Source organism: Trichosurus vulpecula, chromosome 6, assembly GCF_011100635.1.
Source record: "Trichosurus vulpecula isolate mTriVul1 chromosome 6, mTriVul1.pri, whole genome shotgun sequence".
Classification (NCBI taxonomy): domain Eukaryota; kingdom Metazoa; phylum Chordata; class Mammalia; order Diprotodontia; family Phalangeridae; genus Trichosurus; species Trichosurus vulpecula.
This window is the reverse complement of record NC_050578.1, coordinates 270,735,587-270,741,836: the sequence shown is the minus strand read 5'-3', so window position 1 is coordinate 270,741,836 and position 6,250 is coordinate 270,735,587.

Here is a 6,250-nt window from a genome sequence, read left to right as displayed (position 1 = left end):
GAAGGGCTTTGCCTAAACTCTGTAAGCTTTCTTTCAGCCCTGCTTTCCTGTGGTCCGTAGTGTGAGGGCTCTCCCACCCTGTGTCCTGTGGCCTAAGGGCCCTCTCAGCCCTGATGGTCTCGGAAGCTATCCCTTGGAGCTTTTGAAATGGCTACTCACTCTGCCTCGGGCTGATCAGCTCTCAGCAGGCTTTCTGCTCCCTCCTCTCACCTGCTCGAGTCAAAACAACGAGGTTCTTATGTTAGACTTTGGATCCTTATCTGCTATGACTTTCGATTCTTGTTCCCGAGGCGCCCTTCCTCTGTAACTGCAGGTGCTGTACCAAAGTCCCCGTTAGCATAAGTGATGGCGGTAGATGATCCAGCAGCATGGCTTCTGCCTGTCTCCTCACTCAGGCAGCGTTCCTCTCTCGAGCAGGGTGGATGGGTAGGGTCCCTTGGATTGTAGGCCCCTTGAAGGTTCGAGTAGGATTGAGGAGAGCAACTATGGGATACCAGGACCTTATGGACTGCCGATGTCTTATTTCTTTTGATTTTCTTTTTTCATTTTTAATTCCTTCCATTTCTCTTTCTTCTCTTAATGCTATAGTTAGCATTTTTAATACAGTATTGAATAATAGTGGTGATAGTGGGCATGCTTGCTTCACCCCTGATCTTATCGAGAAGGTTGATTCTTTTTAATTTAAAAATAAAATATACTTTATTTTTATTTTATTTCTAATTTATTTTCTATTAGAACATAGGTCCTTTCCAAGCTCTGAGCAAAATACATAATGATTGCTTAAGTAATAGTCCACTTCTTTTCATATTTTATGGTTTCTAAAGCATGTGTGGTGCTTAGTACAGGTATATACTCCAATACCCATCTTACGGATGAGAAAGCTGAGGTTCAAGTCACATAACTATTAAATATTAGCATTAGGACTTGAAGCTCAGGTCTTCTGACTTCAAACTGTGTGTTCTTTCTGAGTGTTCTGCTTCCTGATCAGTGTCTAGGACAACAGATGCGTGTTGATTTATTCAGTGTGGAACATCTGCCCCCGGCTCCATTTCTATCATCTATATTGCCTCTATGATCCTCTCCTCTCCCTCATCACATAGGTGCCTAGATCCAGATTTAGAGTCCAAAAGTTAGCCAGTTGAACCTTCTCATTTTAGAGGTGAGGAACCTGAGATCACACAGGCAGGAAGCAGCAGACCTGGGATTTGAACCTGGCTCTCTGACATTAATACTAGCCCTTTTTCCATTCATGCCCGACACGACTGAAGACCGTCAAGGTCCCCGTGATCAAGGCCCTTTTCAGCCCCTCTGATGAAGCAGTGATGAGGAGGCAGCCAGAGGCCTGGGTGCTGTCACCAAGTCATTTAGGTGTCTTCCTAGATCCTTCCCTCCTTCCAGAAGAAAATGCCTTTGTCAGAGATGGTGACAAAGGAGGGAATTTGATGAGTCCCCAGTGGGGACCGCTGCATCCAGCAAGGCTATCTAGCTGCATTTGAACTTCCTAGATGGGAGCCGGCGGCAGAAGCCCTCAGGCAGCTGTTGGAGCAACTGTTGCCAAGAAAGCAATTATCTCCTAGTGGTGATTTATTTTCTGTTATACTACAATCCTTCTGGGGTGGAGATCATGACTTTTGTTGCATAGCCACGGAGAGGAGACTGTTGCATGTTGGAAGGGATAGAGCCCTCAGACACCAGTTCAGATCCCCCTTTTTTCGGATGGGGAAACTGATGTTCTGAGAAAAGATGTGCTCCTCGGTGGCTGGGGCAGGGCTCGACTGCAGCATGAGGGGCTCTGTTATTGTGGTAAGTGTAATCAATAACTTAATGTCTTGAAAAAGTGTTATTCTGCAAATTGGAGTGATTTTTAAGACCTTTCATATTATTTCTTCTCCTTTCTTCTCTAGCTGGTGTAATTTTAAAAAGTTTTCTTTCCTTCCTTCTGATGGGGCATTTAAAAGACACCCCTTTTCACAGACATCTCGTTGTCTTTAAAGACACAAGTAGACTAAAACAATAAAAATAGCAAACAAGTAGCACCTACTATGTGCCAGGCGTACTTACTATGTGCAAAATACTTCATAAAGATTGTCTCATTTGATCATCAAAATATCCCTGGGAGGTAGGGTCTGTTATTATCCCCATGTTAAAGATGAGGAAACTGAGGCAGGCAGTGGTTAAGTGACTTGTCCAGGGTCACATAACCAGTGAGTACCTGAGCCCGGATTTAATTCACGTCTTCCAGGCCCTGTGCTCTATTCACTATACCACCTTGTTAGCACCCTGTCTAGAATCTAGTAAAACCAAAGACCACTGCCAGCAAGGTCGATCACTTGTTCTTGGTGCTGGTCAATGAATGAGGAGAACTTTCTTTTCATTAAGGCAGCTAGATGGCCCAGTGGATTGGAGCACTGGACCTGGAGCCAGGAAGATCTGAGTTCAAATCTAGCCTCAGTTCAAATCTAGCCAGAGGCCAGAGAAAATAAGTGATTTGCTCAAGGTGTGTAGGAGTAAGCAGCCCTCAGAGACAGGTTTTGAGTCTTGGGCCTCTGATTCCAGATGTAGTGTTCTTCTTTTCTTTTATTAAAATTGTATTTTTTTCAACTAACAAGTGTTTTATTTTCTCCTCCCTACAAAGAAACAAAACCCTTGTAACAAATAGGCATAGTCAGGCAAAACAAATTCCTGTTCCAGTGTTGCTGGAAGAGACCTTGAGATCACATGTCCAACCATTTTACAACTAGGGAAACTGAGTCACGGGGTGGGGATGGGCTGCCTCACAAACTGGTCAATGGATATCTAGACCGTGTCCCAGACAGCTCGACCCTAACATCAATCTTCCTTGTTCTGTGTCTTCCATCAGATCGTCAGATCCATCCTCAGGGTGAGTCCCATGTTAATGGTGTGAAGAGGAAAGGGCTGCCTTCAGAGACGATTAGCTCCTTCTCCTTGGAGGCCAGGTGGCCACTTGTCAAGTGTGTGATAATGGGAGCTCTTCTTGTCTTTTGGATGGGCTAGATGGCTGTTGAGATCCCTCCTATTTTGTGACTGTGTGAAATCTATTCTTTCTCCTTTTCCCCTCTGTGCCTCCTTCCTCCCCTAGCCTGGCAGGCTTGCCATCCAGCAGAATGAACTTCTGGTGGGATTTGCAGAAATTCCAGCTTTAGAGAGCAGCAGGGTCTTTTTTGGTCCTCCTTGACCACTGAGACCTCTTCCCCAGGAGTGCTAGGCAGCCTAACTGCTAAGGCGAGGCCCCCTAGCTAGCGAGCAACAATCTTTCCCTTTGGCTGGTTCCCTGGCCCAGCCCAGCTCAGCCCAGCCCAGATGAAGTGACTTTAATGGGGGCCTCTGTGATCAGAACCAATGGGACTGTTCCATTGCCTGCCAGGCCAGTAAGTGCTGGAGGCAGTGTGGACCAGGGAAAGGGTGGTGGATTCTGGAGGCAGCTGGTGAAGAAAAGGAGAGAAGGTTGAACTACATTATCTCCGTAGTCCTCTCCAGCTTTATAAATCATGAGCAGAAGCGTTAGACAAATGGAGAGGCCAGACGTGCTAGGGCCTCTGTCCCTAGAGGTCACTGAGAAGGTCGCTTCTCTTCTTCCTTTTATATAGGAAGACCAGGGTAGAGGGAATGACCAGGATGGTCTATGGAGAGAAAGCGCAGGGCCAGGGTCAGGGAACTGGGCTGGAGGCCCCTTGCAGGGCAATTGAAGAGGCCCTTGGGGAAGCTGAGAAGTCCCATAATTCTTGAGTAACTCTGAGTGGCCAGGTGGCTACAATCCAAGTCATATGGCAGGCTTACAGATAAGGCCACTTGCCTGCAAGGCCCGGGGGCTGACTGGGGCAGTGCTAAGGTGGGGTGACCTATGAGCTGATGCTGACCTGTGACCTTTATGTGCCACCAGAGGTCCATAAAAAGAGAGTGGTTGGAACAACATTTAGGAAGAAAGAATGGTCAGGCAGGGGAGGAGGAGAAAGGGAAGAATGAGGGAGAAGTGTTGTAATGATGGCTGAAGGGTTCAGCTAGCTAAGGCCTGGGCACCGGCTCTTGGGCCCCAGGATATCAAGCCAGATAACAAACTCTTCTGTTACTTCTCCAGTTCTTGCTTGGTGGGACGTCCCAAGGCCTGGTGACTGGTGATCTGGGGCAGGCAAAGGGAGGAGAAATATAGAGAGAACCCCATAATGAAGGAAGAAATAGAGATAAAGGCAAAGGAGAATCCTGAGGGAGGAGACTTGGATGGAAAGTGTTCTGTCTGAACTTTAAGGTATAATGCTTGTGTATAATGGTGGTTGGCGGGGTTTTGTGGGAGGGGGTCAGTAGGCAGCCGGTGATTGGGGGCCAGACAAAGGGGTGGCTTAGGGAGGGGTTGGATGGGCTGATGTCTGTGTGTATCAGAACAAGCAGGGCAGCAGTCCCTGCTGACAAATCCCATAGCCTCCTTAGCCCTTGGTTTCTTCATCCCTAAAATCAGGGGTTTGAGCAAGATGGCTTTTGAAGTCCCTTATGGCTCCTGGTCTGTTATCTTGTGGAGGACTGATGTCGTAGCTTCTCAGGAGGCGAGCTGGTTTAGGTGGAGGGTAGTCTTTGCTCTCACAGCTAGGACAATAGAGTACCTTGGATCCATGTTGGACAACGTTGATCTCTATTACCCCAGGATGCCAGCTTTCTGGGGTAGGGAGAAGAGGAAGGTCCAGGCTGGACTAGGCTGGACCACCCAGAGCTGACAGAAGATGGAGGCAGGGGGAAGAAGTTGGAAGAAGAAAGGGAAGAAGGAAGAGAGGAAGGGGGGTCTTAGCTCAAACCCATCAATTGGGACATTTTCTTTGGGCCTGGATGACCTCTCCCTACATGTACCCCCCACCCCTGTCACATTTATCCAAATAATTCTAATCACAATTGGGAGTTTGAGCCACAAAGTTTATTTCCAATCATTGATACAGTCACATACAAACACAGACAGACAGCCACAGAATCTGATCATCAGCAACTGCCCCTGCACCTACCAGTGGCCAGAATTACCCTACAAGGGCCCCCAGCCCAGCTCCCTGGGCTTTCTCTCCATGGACCATTCTGGCTTCTCTCCCACGCCTGGGTCTTTACAGGAAGCAGAGAAGGAAGCTTCTCAGCCACCCGTAGGGACAGAGGCCCTCGAGCTTTGGCCTCTCCACTTGTCAAAACTCCTCAGCTCATGATTTAGGCTCATGAAACTAAAAGCTGTGGGGATGATCTAGTTCAACCTTTCTACTCTACAGAAGGGAAAACTGAGACCCAGAAAGGGGACATTACTTCCTCCCTTCGTGATCAAGCACGTTTTTCAGCAGATTTCTGATTTGAGGGTCAGAGTAGGAAGGGCAGCATTCACGTAGCACCCTGTCTGGGGCCCCTCCCTGAACCAGGTCTAACCCTTTAGGGCCAGCTACCCAGAATACAACTACCACAATTCTTCCTCTGTTTGAGAAGTCCGGGGATGAGGCTGTGCAAGGTAAGAGGGCTGAATACGATGGTCTCTAAGGGGTTTTCTAATGCAATCAATCAATTAATGTAGTGGAATCTGTTCTTATAAATATGGCAGCCTGGGACATTTGAGAGGCCAGCGAAGACCGCTGAACGACTGGGATGGTGGGAATGGGAAATGTAGGTCTATTTTAGGTGGCATCAACAGGGCAGACTGGTAAAAGGAGGGGTTTATGGCATGAATCATACTCTTAAAACATCAGAGCGGGGAAGGAACCTTGGAACAGATATAATAACATTAGTGTTTATACACCACTTTAACTCATGCAAAGCTTTGCACTAGCTTACTTGATCCTTGCAACAACTCTGTGCTATAGGTGCTCTTGTGATCCCCATTGTACACATAGGGAGACAGGCTGGGTGAGGTTCACTGACTCTTGCAGAGTCACGCAACTAGAAGGTGTCTGAAGCAGGATTTAAACTCGGGTCCTTCTGACTCCATGTCCAGCACTATATAACCCATCACACCACCTAGCTCCTGGCATGTCAGAGCTGGCAGAAACCTTGGAACGTAGGATGTCAGAGGATTTAGGACCTAGATTATCAGAAGGAGCCTCAGATGTAGGCTTCAGAGCCATAATGGGAATGCAGAATATTTGAGCTGGAAAGGGCCTTCCAAGGCAGACTGTCAGAGCTGGAGAAGGTCTTCTCTTTCCCAACCCTTCCCCTTCAGAGGAGGAAGTTGAGGCAGGTCATCTGCCCCAGATCTTACTGAATTAGAGGAGCAGCTGCAGCT